Source organism: Lithobates pipiens, unplaced genomic scaffold, assembly GCF_037356315.1.
Source record: "Lithobates pipiens isolate NorthernLeopardFrog02 unplaced genomic scaffold, aLitPip1_a1.2 Scaffold_16, whole genome shotgun sequence".
Taxonomy (NCBI): domain Eukaryota; kingdom Metazoa; phylum Chordata; class Amphibia; order Anura; family Ranidae; genus Lithobates; species Lithobates pipiens.
In genome coordinates, this window is record NW_027507748.1 from 27,970,691 (window position 1) to 27,987,867 (window position 17,177).

At 47.9% G+C, this 17,177-nt stretch overlaps 1 protein-coding gene across 2 annotated transcripts in view; it reads right to left on the reverse strand.

Moving 5' to 3' along the window:
• Window positions 1-17,177, reverse strand: part of LSAMP (limbic system associated membrane protein) — an 869,682-nt gene that overhangs the window by 390,780 nt on the left and 461,725 nt on the right. The window lies entirely within an intron of this gene.

The following is a 17,177-nucleotide window of genomic DNA, read 5'->3' on the forward strand; positions in this document are numbered from 1 at the left end:
AAAAGAGATCGGCTTTAACCATATTCCAGCCTAAGTTGGATTTTATTGGCTTCCCGGCATCTGCTACTTTAAATCCCAGAGACGGCATTGTCCCCGTAAAAAGTCCTCTTGGTTACCGACTCCAGATAAACGTTTCACTGATGAATCGCGCTGGCCGCAGAACCCCTCAGAACGGCAGCGGAGGCTCCCCGCCAGCAGATTCTGGATGCCTCCTGTCCCTGTTTTGCTGTGACAACAAATGTACAAATGCAGAAGCACAATCTGTCTGTGCCAGTGACGACTGGACGCCGGACAGCCCTACGTGCCTAGCTGTGCTTGGCTCGGCCGCTGGCGCTCTCCTGCTGATCTAGAGAACAGTCTGATTCTGTTCCTTGGCTCAGAGTCCGCGGTCTGTGCGTACGTGTCCCCTGCTGAAACCTTCCCGATACCACTCTCCAATGCGAGCGCCATCATGCCACCCAGCCGGTTCTACAAACAGCGGCTTAGCCGTTAGCATTCTTGCCTTGCAGCACCAGGGCAGTGCGATTCATTCCCGCCAGGGATATTTTCTTGGAGTTGGTGGTCTTCTGGTATTCGCTTCCCATAACTCAAGAGCCAAATCCAGCCATTTTTTTTTTTAACGCAATGTAGTACCCCGGGACAAGGTCATCTAGAGCCCAGGGCGAACATGCCAAAATATGCCCCCCCCCAAAATGTATGGGCATGATGTATTCACAAAAATCCCCCCCACAAAAACACCAAGCACAAAATCTGCAAGCTTACCACCTAAGTATAAATTCCCCCTCCTCCCACTACAAATTCACCCCCCTTGTGAAATTCCCCTTCTCAGCACAAGTCTTTGCCTCCCATTCCCCAAATGCCCCCCCCCCCCCAAAAAAAAAATCACTCCTCTTAGCACAAATCTTCTACCCCTAAAATCCCCCCCAGCACAACCCTCCCCCCCAGCATACATTCCCCCTCCTTCCAGTACAGATCCACCTCCTTCCAGTACAGATCCACCCTCCTGCGGAAATCCCCCTGTCAGGACAAGTCTTTGATGACCCTCCCAAAAAAAAAAAAAAATCACTCCTCCTAGCACAAATCCTCTATCCCTAAAATCCCCCCCCCCCAATACACACCCCCCACTTCAAACCCCTACCCCCAGCACAAATCCCCCCTCTTAGCACAAATCTTCTTCCCCCCATTCCACCCATCCCCGCTCCCAACACAAATCCACCTAAATCATCACTCTTAGCACTCCTCTACAACTTTCCCCAACAAGAACAATACTTATAGAACCCCTCCCCCCAAAAAAAAACACTCCTCTTAGCACAAATACTCTACCCCTAAAATCCCTCCCCAGTACACACACACCCCACTTCAAATTCCCCCTAAATCCCTGCTCCTAGCATGAATCTCCCCCCCATCCCCACTCCCAACACAAATCCCCCTTGATCATCACTTTTAGCACTCCCCTACAAATTTCCCCAACTAGAACAAAGCCCCCCCCCCCAAAAAAAAATCATCCTCTTAGCACATATCCTCTACCCCTAAAATCCCCCCTAGTAAAAAATCTTCCCCTCCCCACTTCAAATCCCCCCTGCTAGCATAAATTCCCCATCCCTCCAGTACAAATCCACCCTCCTGCTGAAATGCCCCGTCAGCACAAATCTTTGACCCCCCCACCAAAAAAAAAATCACCCTTCCTAGCACAAATCCTCTACCCCTAAAATCCCCCCAGTACACATACACACCCACTTCAAATCCCCCCTTTTAGCACACATTCCCCCCAAATCCCCCCTCCTAGCATGAATCTTCTTCCCCCATCCCCACTCCCAACACAAATCCCCCTTAATCATCCTTCTTAGCACTCCCCTACAAATTTCCCCAACTAGAACACTACTTATAGAAGAATACTCACCCCCCCCAAAAAAAAATATCACTCCTCTTAGCACAAATCCTCTACCCCTGAAATCCCCTCCCCTTAGTAAACCCCCCTCGCCCCCACTTCAAATCCCCCCTCCCCGCATAAATTCCCCATCCTCCCAGGACAAATCCACCCTCCTGCTTAAATCTCCCTGCCAGCGCAAATCTTTGACCCCCCCAAAAAAAATCACTCCTCCTAGCACAGATCCTTTACACCTAAAATCACCCCCCTTAGTACACATCCCCCCACTTTAAATCCCACTCCTAGCAAAAATTTCCCTCCAAATCACCCCTCCTAGCACAAATCTTCTTCTCTCCATCCCCGCTCCCAACACAAATCCCCCTAAATCATCACTCATTACCATTTCCCTACAAATTTCCCCAACTAGAGCAATACTTACCCCCTGCACCCCCCAAATTCCTCCTTCAAACACAAATCCCCTCCCTCCAATCCCTTTGTGGTGCACCCCCAACCTCATGAGACACTACAGTGTCCAGAGCAGCCGCCCCCTCCTGCCCATCCCTTGTCCCGCCCCTACTAGCACCCCTCTGCCACCCCAAATCGCACCTCCAGAGGCCAGGAGCAGGTTAACATTTCACCCTATGGGTGAAAAAGGGGAACTGGAAAAGGATATTAGACGTCAGTCACTTTAGTTTTATTTAAAGTTTTATTGAAGAACGGTTAAGGAGGTGAGGGTTAGGAGTCCCAGATATCGTAGCAGGTCACTTGCAGACTCTTCAGATCAATGTCCAGCTTCACAGTGTCAGAACCTTTAAGTTCACCCTGTAAACATGTTCCCCAAATTTTAGTGTGTTCTCCAAGAGAGACCAGCCTTCTTTCCAGCTCTCTCCAGCAAGGGGCCTCCTCCGGGTCTCCAACTTGGCACAGATTTCTCCAGACCAGGTAAGAAAGCTTCAGGACCACTTTAACACACAATCAGCCCCAAAATAGGCTTTTGGGCCTAACAGCAGAGCTTTATCCAGCGGCACCTCCCTAGGCCTCAGCCCAGGGGAAGAGTGAGAGCACAAGGCTGGACCCAAGTATTTATAACCCCCTCCCCAGCATACACCAGTGGCCTAAACCTCCTACTGGATTGGCTGAAGAAAATATACATTTTCATAACATAGTTTCGTTTGGGAAATCTCATACTATGTCCAGTGGTGACACCTTCTTGCGACAGTGAGAAGTCACAAGTCAACTTTAGCTTAGGGAGAAACCAGGTGAAAAACTATACAATCAGTCAGTCTGTGCTAACTACAACCCAGCCAACAACTAAATTGACATGGTAGTAGCACCTGTTTAGGTCAGGAGGGGGGGTCTTCAGTAATATTAAACAGAGTAGGGAAGACTTAGAAGCCCTGTTGAGTTTTTATTATAAGATTTCTACTTAGGTCCTAGCCATGGTGCAGGTATCAGGCAGAACAGGGTGAGCAAAACTGGGGGGTTTGACATAAAATTAGGACTTTTCGGTTAAATGCCATGTATCCCATTGGTTCTTATGCATAATAAAAATAGACCTTTAGGCCTTTATTTACTGGGAACATGACATTAGATACATGAGGAACAGAGGAACCCCAACACCAAACCTGAAGTTCAATCAGCTTCTTTTTTTTTTTGCCTCCCCAAATTTCTCCTTCTTCTCTCATAAGCATTGTTAAATAAAATATATCAGCTTTCATTACAGACCTTATATTAGACCCAGTGATGTCAGTACTGGTTCCTGTTTTTTTTCTCTATGCTCCTGGCTGGTGAGAAGAGCTGGTAGGGTGCTGAACATGAAGCATTCTGGAAGCATCAGAGCACTCTGCCTTCCAAGAGCCATCAGCCTCTAAAGTCTCTCTAAAAGCAAATTCCAGGCAGGTAGTGTCGTGGTTGGGATTCGGACCAGCGACCCTTTTTACTGCAAGGTGAGAGTGCTACCCACTACTCCACTGTGCCGCCCACAAGGTAAATAATCTTATGAGTGCAGCTCCATCCCCACCCCCCTCCCCCACACCCCCCTATACTTACCTGAGCCTGATCTTGATCCAGCGTATTTCACGAGAGCAGCACCTCTCTCGGCTCTTTCCCTCCTCAATGGCTCAGACACATTGACACCTGCGGATGTCAATCACAGCCAGTAAAGAGGGAGCGGGGGTGAGGCCAAGCCTCTGTGGACACATAGAGTGCCCCCATTGCAGGCAGGGCAGGGCCGAGCCACGCTCTGTGTGTCAATGGACACACAGAACCGGCTCGGGAACAAGCCCACATGAGGGTCCCCATTGCAAGTGGCTTGGCATGGTAGTCACTCAATAGGGGAGGAGTCAGGAGCACCGGCAGTCTGTCCCTTCCAATTTTTAGGGTGGTGCTCATGGCCCTCATGTCGTGGAAGATTGTATATTTTTTGAGCTTAAAGAACACTTATAGTTTGGCTCTGATGAAGTAGGTATATTGTTTGAAATCCTTCAGATGGCTAGGACCCTGGTGAGTTCCCCCCGCAAGGATTACTGGGATGTAGACGAGTAGCTAGATAAGCTGTTATTATTTACATGTTTGTGAGTATATTTTATGTTGTTTTTCAATTTAAAAATTACTGTGGGATAATGCACTAGGCTGGTGTTCCCTTTTTTTGTTGCATCGGCAGGGGACCTGAGAAGGGTCAGGGCTGCTCTGTGCAAAACCATTGCTTTAGAAACATTTTAACTTTATATTTCTTACTGGATCCAATGCATTTTGCCGAAATGTCAAAATTTTCACAAAATTTCCTAAAATTTTGCCAAAATTTTTACTCCTAGTTTCACTCATCCCAAGTAAGGGGGAGCTAGCAAGTGGGGCCCATATATTACCCATTTAAAACATTCCGAAAATCCTTTACAACCATACAACCTCTTTGGGATACCATTTTCTTCAGGGTTACAAAACATAAAAAATAAATAACTTTAGTCGTTACATCTATTGATATCGAGTTACAACATTTTTAACATCTACAGCAATTTTCTCCGGACTCCCAAAAAAGAAAAAAGGTGCCCACTGCCACCGAGCAAATGTCTTTCCGAACCTGTCTTTGATGGCACATGTATCCTTCTCTTGAAGCAGTCATTACCATGTGATGAAAGAGCCGTGAAGGTGTCAGATGGGCCGTCACCGACAGATTTGTGCCACTCGGCGGTAATTGGCCTGCCACACCAATTTAGAAGCTTGGACAAAATATGAGCCAGAGGAGGGGAACACGGCCCACAATAAGGAAGACTGATTTCCCTCCTGAGTCTTTTTTCCCGGCGCCAGCCTCCACGAAGCACTGGCTCAGAATATCTTGTCATGCAGACGAGCTCGGAGAGCCGGCATCAATAAACAAACCTCATTTGTGAGCCGTGTCGCAATTACAGCAAGCGCGGGCCAATAAGTCTTCTCGTTTTACCTAGTTTGTCTTTCTTAAACTGTTACACGGTCCAATATCTGAAACCAATGCCGAGGATTTCAGAGTCTCAGTCAACCATGTTGATTTTTTTTTTTCTTTTCACTTGCGTAATACATTTCAATTGTTATGTCTATCGATTTACCTTTCATGCTAAATTTTTATTTTGCAAACTTTACAAATTGGCTATTTGATTTTTTTTTCTAGGTTTTATTGTCCATGTTCAAGTAAAGGGAAAATAATCTCAAACTGGACCTTCCAGTAACTTGACAAGTTTACAAGAATAAATTACGTATACTATATCACAATATACAGAAAAAGTATCATAAAACATCTGCATTTTATCATAAAAAAAGTCCAGTGACTTTGCCTAAGCTAAGATGATTTCATCACTCTGCTGCAGGCAGGAGGAAGCATTTTCTCAGTCTCCTCTCCCCAATGATCAGACTGCTTAACTGTCACTTCATCTGCCTCCTTGACTCCGTCCCTCACAATGACTTTATTCATCTTCTTGCTCTACTCAGTGCTCTCCAACTCAAATTTTCAATCTCTCCCACTCTACTGACATCTTCTCCTCCCCTCTAAAACATGCACTGGTCATCATCATACTTAAAAGGCCCTCACTGGACGCCACCAGTCTGAACAACCTTTGACCCATCTCCTTGCTCCTGTTTACCTCAAAAACTGCTAGAATGTTGAGTCTACAGCCACCTGAGCTTGTACCTCAACAACTCCTTACAGTCTAGCTTTCACTCACAACACTCCACAGAAATTGCCCTCTTAAAACTCTCCAACAACTTTCTAACTGTTAAGACCAATGGCCGTTTGGCCATTACTCTATAGTCATACTATTATAGCTTTCTGGTGCCTTTAATACAGTTGGCCACCAGCTCCTCCTTAAAAAAACTCAATTTCCTTTGGCCTCCAAGACTCTGCTCTTATCTGAGAGGCACAAATTGCCCAATGCTGAAGGAACCCCTAGGCACCTACAACTCTACTTCCTCTTAGCCCCTGTACACACAGTCGGAGAATCCGTCGGAATGTGTCCTATCGGACCGTGTTGTCGGATAATCCGACTGTGTGTGGTATGCATCGGACTGATTCCGTCGGAATATCTGTCGGACCCAATTTTCCAACATGTTGGAAATATTTTCCGACCAACTGGTTCGATCGGACATACTCCGATCATGTGTAGAGAATTTTGATCGGACCAAGTGCCACGCATGCTCAGATCAAATTCCTACATCAAAGCTATTGGCTACTAGTCCCATCGTAACAAAATTACGTCATCACATTCTGAATGATCGGATTTTTCGACAACTTAGTCCGACCGTGTGTATGCAACAAGATCCGACAGGCAAAATCCGACGGACAAAATCCGACGGATTTGGTTGGCAGAATGTCCGACTGTGTGCACAGGGGCTTACAGTCTAGCTTTCACTCACAACACTCCAGAGAAATTGCCCTCTTAAAACTCTCCAACAACTTTCTAACTGTTAAAACCAATGGCCGTTACTCTATATTCATACTATTATAACTTTCTGGTGCCTTTAATACAGTTGGCCACCAGCTCCTCCTTAAAAAACTCAATTTCCTTTGGCCTCCAAGACTCTGCTCTTTCCTGGTTCTCCTTTTACCTATCACAACATTCTTTTAGTGCCACCTACACAGCCTTTCTCAACCTTTTCAACACAGAGGAACCCTTGAAATAGTTCTCCGGTCTTGAGGAACCCCTGCTAAAAATTTGAAATCTATAACTCATGATACATTAGAGTGATGGTCAGTAAGAGGAATGGTCCTTACACTTGTGGTCATTGGGAAGAATTACCTCCTTAGAGATAGCTAAAAAGATCAATGGTGTCGGTGGGAACTTATCTGAGAGGCACAAATTGCCCAATGCTGAAGGAACCCCTAGCAACCTCTGGAGGAACCCTGGTTGGGAATTACTGCACCTACAACTCTACTTCCTCTTACTCTTTCTATAGGTGTCTCCCAAGGCTCTATTCTCTCCAATTCTCTATCTACACCTCCTCCCTGGATCAGTTGATAACCTCATTCATCTTCCATTACCATCCCTCTGATGATGGCACCTACATCTATCTCTCTACTCTTCCTCAGCTCACCCCTTCAGTCTTCTTCTCCCATCACTAATTTACTGAGATATCAGTTTAGAGGTCACCCCACATCAAAAAGCTAAATATTTCTAAAACTGAGCTGATAACATTTTCTCTATCCCTGCCTTTTCAATCAAGTTCAGTAGCACCATTAAATGTCCTTCACCTCAAATCAAGCTGATAGGTGCAACCCAGGACTCTGACCTCTCCAAAATCCAATCACTGTCCAAATCCTGTGCTGTAGAGCAGTGGTCATCAACCCTGTCCTCAGGGCCCACTAACAGGTCAGGTTTTACTTATTAGCTTGGGGAGATGCAGACTAGAATACTGCAATCACTGAGCAGCAAATTTCAGTTACCTTGCAAACCTGGCCTGTTAGTGGGCCCTGAGGACAGGGTTGATGACCAATGCTGTAGAGTACCTTGAGGACTATTGGAATGTGTGTGATCGTTATCCTAGGTAGTTGTGGGCAAGGAGCATGTCATTCTCACCAAGGCAAGAACCCAAAAACAATAAAAAAAATATGCATTTGTTAGAAAGCAGGGGGGTAGGGGTGGAAAGTTTGTGGGGGGGGGGGAGGGGGGTGAAGGTCTACTTCAAGTAACTTGCAGCATCAGGGTCACCTAAAGTAATAAGCCAGGATGGTTGCCATGGAGGATGATGGCCATGGGGATGATGACCAGGATGATGGCCATGAGGATGATGGCCATGGAGGGTGATGGCCAGGATGATGCACATGAGGATGATGACCAGGATGATGACCACAAGGATGATAGCCATGATGATGGCAATGGAGGACGATGGCCATGAGGATGATGACCAGGATGATGACTATGAAGAATAATGACTAGGATTATGGCTATGAAGAAGAATGGCCAAGATGATGGTGATAAGTAATGATGACCAGGATGATGGCCATGAGGATGATGACCAGGATGATGACCATGAGGATGATGGCCATGTGGATGATGACCAGGATGATGACCATGAGGATGATGACCAGGATGATGGCCATGAGGATGATGGCCATGTGGATGATGACCAGGATGATGGCCATGAGGATGATGACCAGGATGATGACCATGAGGATGATGGCCATGTGGATGATGACCAGGATGATGGCCATGAGGATGATGGCCATGTGGATGATGACCAGGATGATGGCCATGAGGATGATGACCAGGATGATGACCATGAGGATGATGGCCATGGAGGTAGATGGCCATAGGGATGATGGCCAGGATGTTGGCCATAGAGGATAATGACCAGGATGATGGCCATGAAGACTGATGACTAGGATGGTGGCCCAGATGATGGCCATGGAGGATGATGACCAGAATGATCGCCCCGGACCTTGCAGCTCAGAAAACAAGCTGTAGTAATGGCAGCCTACGTATTTCTTTTTTTTAATAAGACCCCTTTAGATTCAATTGGTGTCTCTGTGTAGCTATTTATATGAAAGTTGTATCTGTTTCTAGATAAACGATTCACTGATTGGCCTTCTATTCTGATGGAGAATTCGGCGCAATGTCAAGGCATTCTAATGCCAGCAGATCCAGGACACCTCTTGTCCTAGTTTTGCCATGACGGCAAACAAACAGCGACAGTCTGTGCCCCTGACTTGTGCCTGCTGGACCCAACTCCATTTTAACTATCTTAATCCCTGACAGACGGCGCCATGGTGCATTAATTGGCGCAGTTGTTATATCACTCAGAGGCAACACTGACGGACACGCACCACAGACGGAGTAAAAATTTACGCCGTTGACCACCTGTCCTGCGGATGAGTCTGACAGCGGATCATCAATCACCCAAAGGCTGCATGTCTCTCCTCTCGCCATCGTTTCCCATAATGCAGCTGTGCACAGCCTGTCACTGTAACTCTTTCTTTCTGGGTGCCATTTATCCAGCTGGGTCTTTATAAAAGCACTGGCCATGTCTACGCTTTTGCCATGCCTACATTTTTTTAATGCATTGGGTTTATCAATCCGATCTCGTTAATCAATCAGACATGTTAATATAACAAAAGCAGTAAATCCACCTGCATCAATCTGATTGCTGTCAGACATTTATAGGAGAACGTAAAGAAAAAAAAAAATCTGTTAATGAGCAAAGTTCAATAAGCCCTCATCAACCAATCAGATCTCATCTTTCACAAGGAAATTACAGTGTATTTTCAGCAAGCAACTATCTTATCTTGACATGCTTGATGTACCCTATTTCAACAAGGGTATATTACATACTTTACATAGACTTGTAGTTCTTCCCCTGTTGGTTGCATATAGAGGGTTGTTCTGCCATTAGCTATAGCTAAACCTTCCTTTCTTGCCATTGGATGGAATATGGCAGGGATATGCAATTAGCGGACCTCCTGCTGTTGCAGAACTACAAGTCCCATGAGGCATAGCAAGACTCTGACAGCCACAAGAATGACACCCAGAGGCAGAGCATGATGGGACTTGTAGTTTTGCAACAGCTGGAGGTCCACTAATTGCATATCCCTGGAATATGGTATTAAACCCTTACCAATTATTTTTTTTTTATTTATGTCCCATTTACCAAATTTCCTGTCTCAGACCAAATCAGAAAGTAATAGAAAATCTCCCCCAAGTAAGAATATAAATAGATTTGGCAAAGGTTAGAACCTCTGTCCTCTGCCATGGACGGGGATTACAGCAGTGCCCAGGGGTCACTGGAGTTACTGGAAACACAGGAGCACACCGGGGTCACTGGAGACACAGGAGAACACAATGATCATTGGAGACACAGGAGCACACAGGGGTCACTGGAGACACAGGAGAACACAATGGTCATTGGAGACACAGGAGCACACAGGGGTCACTGGAGACACAGAAAAACACAGGAGTCATTGTAGACACATGAGCACACAGGGGTCACTGGAGACAAAGGAGCACACAGGGGTCACTGGAGATATTAGAGAACACAGGGGTCATTGGAGACACAGGAGAACACAGTGGTCACTGCAGACACAGGAGCACACAGGGGTCACTGGAGACACAGAAAAACACAGGAGTCATTGTAGACACAGGAGCACACAGGGGTCACTGGAGACAAAGAAGCACACAGGGGTCACTGGAGATATTAGAGAACACAGGGGTCACTGGAGACACAGGAGAACACAATGGTCATTGGAGACACAGGAGCACACAGGGGTCACTGGAGACACAGGAGAACACAATGGTCATTGGAGACACAGGAGCACACACGGGGGTCACTAGAGACACAGGAGAACACAGGAGTCCCTTGAGACAAAGGAGCACACAGCAGTCACTGGAGACACAGGAGAACACAGAGGTCATTGTAGACACAGGAGCACACAGGGGTCACTGGAGACACAGGAGAACACAGAGGTCATTGTAGACACAGGAGCACACAGGGGTCACTGGAGATATTAGAGAACACAGGGGTCATTGGAGACACAGGAGAACACAGCGGTCACTGCAGACACAGAAACACACAGTGGTCATTGGAGACAGAAGCACACAGTGGTCATTGGAGACACAGGGGCACACGTGGGTCACTAGAGACACAGGAGCACACACGGGTCACTGGAGACACAAGAGCACACACGGTCACTGGAGACACAGGAGCACACACGGTCACTGGAGACACAGGAGCACACACGGGTCACTGGAGACACAGGAGCACACACAGGTCACTGGAGATACAGGAGCACACAGGGGTCACTGGAGACACAGGAGAACACAATGGTCATTGGAAACTCAGGAGCACACAGGGGTCACTGGAGACACAGGAGAACACAATGGTCATTGGACACACAGGAGCACACACGGGGTCACTGGAGACACAGGAGAACACAATGGTCATTGGAAACACAGGAGCACACAGGGGGTCACTGGAGACACAGGAGAACACAGGAGTCCCTTGAGACAAAGGAGCACACAGCAGTCACTGGAGACACAGGAGAACACAGAGGTCATTGTAGACACAGGAGCACACAGGGGTCACTGGAGACACAGGAGAACACAGAGGTCATTGTAGACACAGGAGCACACAGGGGTCACTGGAGATATTAGAGAACACAGGGGTCATTGGAGACACAGGAGCACACAAGGGTCACTTGAGACACAGGAGAGCACAGTGGTCACTGCAGACACAGTAACACACAGTGGTCATTGGAGACAGAAGCACACAGTGGTCATTGGAGACACAGGCACACACATGGGTCACTGGAGACACAGGAGAACACAATAGTCATTGGAGACACAGGAGCACACAGGAGTCCCTTGAGACAAAGGAGCACACAGGAGAACACAATGGTCATTGGAGACACAGGAGCACACAGGAGTCACCGGAGACATAGGAGAACACAGAGGTCATTGTAGACACAGGAGCACACAGGGGTCACTGGAGACACAGGAGAACACAGAGGTCATTGTAGACACAGGAGCAGACAGGGGTCACTGGAGACACAGGAGCACACAGGGGTCACTGGAGACACAGGAGAACACAGAGGTCATTGTAGACACAGGAGCAGACAGGGGTCACTGGAGACACAGGAGCACACAGGGGTCACTGGAGACACAGGAGCACACAGGGGTCACTGGAGACACAGGAGAACACAGAAGTCATTGTAGACACAGGAGCACACAGGGGTCACTGGAGACTAAGGAGCACACAGGGGTCACTGGAGATATTAGAGAACACAGGGGTCATTGGAGACACAGGAGCACACAAGGGTCACTTGAGACACAGGAGAACACAGTGGTCACTGCAGACACAGTAACACACAGTGGTCATTTGAGATAGAAGCACACAGTGGTCATTGGAGACACAGGGGCACACATGGGTCACTGGAGACACAGGAGCACACACGGGTCACTGGAGACACAGGAGCACACAGAGGTCACTGGAGACACAGGAGCACACAGGAGTCACTGGAGACACAGGAGCACACAGTAGTAACGTAAGACACAGGGGTTACTGGAGACACAGGAGCACACAGGGGTCACTGGAACACAGCAGCACACAGTGGTAGTGTAAGACACAGGGGTCACTGGAGACACAGGAATCACTGGAGACACAGGAGCACAAAGGGGTTACTGGGAGCACACAGGGGGTCACTGGAGACAGAGGAGCACACATTGGTACTGGAGACACAGGAGAACACAAGGGTCACTGGAGACACAGGAGTACACAAGGGTCACTGGAGACACAGGAGTACACAAGGGTCACTGGAGACACAGGAGTGCCTCTTGATATGGTGCATCAATAAAAATAAATAAAACAATAATATAATAAATAATATAATAAAATAATAACACAATAATAAGAATACATTAAAATAGAGAATCTTCTTCTTGATATGGTGTAGCAATAAAAAATAAATAATATAATAATAATATTATTATTAATAATAATAAAATTACATTAAAATAGCGAAATCTTGACACGTTATCGGTCCCCTCTCCGCCCCAAAAAATGTGACTCTTTTACTGCAAAAAACACGAACTGCAACAAGTCTCTCTTCGATCAAACGAAAATAACAATATATTTTTGGAGGATAAAAAGACGTCTTTTAATAAAAGCTAGATGATTATTATCAGGCTCCAGAATGCTGTATTAGCGCAGGGCTCGCCATTGGCTGAGATACAAGTTAAACGCGATGCATTTCTCTCTCTCTCAACAGTGACTCCTCGAAGATTACAAATGTATTTTATTTTTTTAAACTGCATGCCGATAAATCATCGGACCAACATTATAAAGGCAGGAAAAACAGAATATATATATATAAAAATAAACAAACCATGTAAGTGGGCCATGGACCTGCATGAATTGAAGGCGTTACTGTGGTTAATGCATTCAGCGGGGATGGAGAGGTGGTGAGTCGCGGCTCGCTGTGCGCTCAGGTAAAATGAATGGCCTGTAATAGATGCCGCTGAGTTCTGGTAAACAGTCGCCTCTTGTCTAGGCCACCGGGAGCTAAGAGGATTAACTGCCAAATAACACCGAAAGAAGACCTGTCAGTCTGAGCAAAACGGACATTTTTTTAAATGGTTAAGCACAACTTTGCTGGCCCTTTCTAACGAGACTGCGAAAAAAGAGAGGAATGGATGTGCAGACCGACCTTCCTAGCAATACATTTACTGAGTGCTTACATAAACTGCACTAGGGTCACCGGTTCAAATCCCAACTTGGACATTACCTGCATGGCGTTAGCATGTTCTCCCTGTGCCGGTGTAGGTTTTCCTCCCGGGTACTCTGGTTTCCTCCCATATGCTTCTTCTCACTGTTGTTGGATGAGAAGGTCTGGCTCACGGTCTCCGCTCGAATTCATCCCAAAGGTGTTCTGTCTGGTTGAGGTCAGGACTCTGTGCAGGCCAGTCAAGTTCCTCCACCCCAAACTCACTCTTCCATGTCTTTATGGACCTTGCTTTGTGCACTGGTGCGCAGTCATGTTGGAACAGGAAGGGGCCATCCCCAAATTGTTCCCACAAAGTTGGGAGCAAGAAATTGTCCAAAATGTCTTGGTATGCTGATGCCTTAAGAGTTCCCTTCACTGGAAATAAGGGGTCAAGCCCAACCCCTGAAAAACAACCCCACACCATAATCCCCCCTCCACCTAATGGTTTGGACCAGTGCACAAAGCAAGGTCCATCAAGACATGGATGAGCGAGGTTGGGGTGGAGGAACTTGACAGAAACAATTGACCCCCCCCAGCAACATAGGACCCCTCCTCAACAATAGACCCCTTCCTCAACAATAGATCTCCCAACAGCTAGCATTAACAGACCCTCCAGTAGCCAGCAACAATAGATCCCTCCCTCAACAGTAGATCCCTTCCAGCAACTATAGACCCCCTCCCTCAATGGTAGATCCCTTCCAGCAACCACAGACCCTTCCCTCAATGGTAGATCTCTCCCAGCAACAACTGACCCCCCCAGCATCATAGGATCCCCCTGCAACAGTAGACCCCTCCCTCAACAATAGATCTCCCAACAGCCAGCATTAATAGACCCTCCATCAGCCAGCAACAATAGACCCCTTCCTCAACAGTAGATCTCTTCCAGCAACCATAGACCCCCTCCCTCAATGGTACATCTCTTCCAGCAACCACAGGCCCCTCCCTCAACAGTAGATCCCTCCCAGCAACAATTGACCTCACAGCAACATAGGATCCCCCTGCAACAGCAGACCCCTCCCTCAACAATAGATCTCTCAACAGCCAGCATTAACAGACCCTCCAGCAGCCAGCAACAATAGATCCCTCCCTCAACAGTAGATCCCTTCCAGCAACTATAGACCCCCTCCCTCAATGGTAGATCCCTTCCAGCAACCACACACCCTTCCCTCAATGGTAGATCTCTCCCAGCAACAATTGACCCCCCCAGCATCATAGGATCCCCCTGCAACAGTAGACCCCTCCCTCAACAATAGATCTCCCAACAGCCAGCATTAATAGACCCTCCATCAGCCAGCAACAATAGACCCCTTCCTCAACAGTAGATCTCTTCCAGCAACCATAGACCCCCTCCCTCAATGGTACATCTCTTCCAGCAACCACAGGCCCCTCCCTCAACAGTAGATCCCTCCCAGCAACAATTGACCTCACAGCAACATAGGATCCCCCTGCAACAGTAGACCCCTCCCTCAACAATAGATCTCTCAACAGCCAGCATTAATAGATCCTCCAGCAACAATAGACCCCTCCTTCAACAGTAGATCCCTTCTAGCAACCATAGACCCCTCCCTCAACGGTAGATCAATCCCAGTAACAATTGCCCCCCCCCCAGCAACATAAGACCCCCCCCCAAAACAATAAACCCCTCCCTCAACAATAGATCCTCCAGCAGCCAGCATCAATGGACCCTTCAGCACACTCCAGCATCCCTCGCCATTAGATACGTCGCATGCCACTCGTTTTGCCGCCATTTTAACGCGATTTGGAATCCCACGCAGAATCGCGCCACTTCTGCCCACAATTCTGATGCCCGCTCACACATTTATTTCATACAATATAATGAGATATAAAGTCTAATTCGATACAATGTACAATGAAACCATCTGATACAATTATATACATTAAGCTGATGATCACACGGGTCGGATGGGTAGCCTCGGAACCTCATTCAGAGCGATCTTCCCAGTCCTGTCCCTACAGTCGCTCACAGAGGCTTGATTGGCGGCATTAATTGGCAATTAAAGATCAGCATATTTCATGCCCAAGTTCCTGCATTAGCCAATTAGCCGTGAGAAAAGGGGCGAGACAATTTAGAAGTCAATGGTGAATGGTGAGTTACATGGATCATAAAACACATTAGAAGACGCCGGGTTCTACTCACACGCCACCCACCCCGGCTTCCACTGCACGAGTGAGACTCCAAACCCCTCTGCTTCCACTGCACGAGTGAGACTCCAAACCCCTCTGCTTCCACTGCACGAGTGAGACTCCAAACCCCTCTGCTTCCACTGCACGAGTGAGACTCCAAACCCCTCTGCTTCCACTGCATGAGTGAGACTCCAAACCCCTCTGCTTCCACTGCACGAGTGAGACTCCAAACCCCTCTGCTTCCACTGCACGAGTGAGACTCCAAACCCCTCTGCTTCCACTGCACGAGTGAGACTCCAAACCCCTCTGCTTCCACTGCACGAGTGAGACTCCAAACCCCTCTGCTTCCACTGCACGAGTGAGACTCCAAACCCCTCTGCTTCCACTGGACGAGTGAGACTTCAAACCCCTCTGCTTCCACTGCACGAGTGAGACTCCAAACCCCTCTGCTTCCACTGCACGAGTGAGACTCCAAACCCCTCTGCTTCCACTGCACGAGTGAGACTCCAAACCCCTCTGCTTCCACTGCACGAGTGAGACTTCAAACCCCTCTGCTTCCACTGCACGAGTGAGACTCCAAATCCCTCTGCTTCCACTGCACGAGTGAGACTCCAAACCCCTCTGCTTCCACTGCACGAGTGAGACTTCAAACCCCTCTGCTTCCACTGGACGAGTGAGACTTCAAACCCCTCTGCTTCCACTGCACGAGTGAGACTCCAAACCCCTCTGCTTCCACTGCACGAGTGAGACTTCAAACCCCTCTGCTTCCACTGCACGAGTGAGACTCCAAACCCCTCTGCTTCCACTGGACGAGTGAGACTTCAAACCCCTCTGCTTCCACTGCACGAGTGAGACTCCAAACCCCTCTGCTTCCACTGCACGAGTGAGACTCCAAACCCCTCTGCTTCCACTGCACGAGTGAGACTCCAAACCCCTCTGCTTCCACTGCACGAGTGAGACTTCAAACCCCTCTGCTTCCACTGCACGAGTGAGACTCCAAATCCCTCTGCTTCCACTGCACGAGTGAGACTCCAAACCCCTCTGCTTCCACTGCACGAGTGAGACTTCAAACCCCTCTGCTTCCACTGGACGAGTGAGACTTCAAACCCCTCTGCTTCCACTGCACGAGTGAGACTCCAAACCCCTCTGCTTCCACTGCACGAGTGAGACTTCAAACCCCTCTGCTTCCACTGCACGAGTGAGACTCCAAACCCCTTTGCTTCCACTGTACGAGTGAGACTTCAAACCCCTCTGCTTCCACTGGACGAGTGAGACTTCAAACCCCTCTGCTTCCACTGCACGAGTGAGACTCCAAACCCCTTTGCTTCCACTGTACGAGTGAGACTTCAAACCCCTCTGCTTCCACTGCACGAGTGAGACTTCAAACCCCTCTGCTTCCACTGGACGAGTGAGACTTCAAACCCCTCTGCTTCCACTGGACGAGTGAGACTT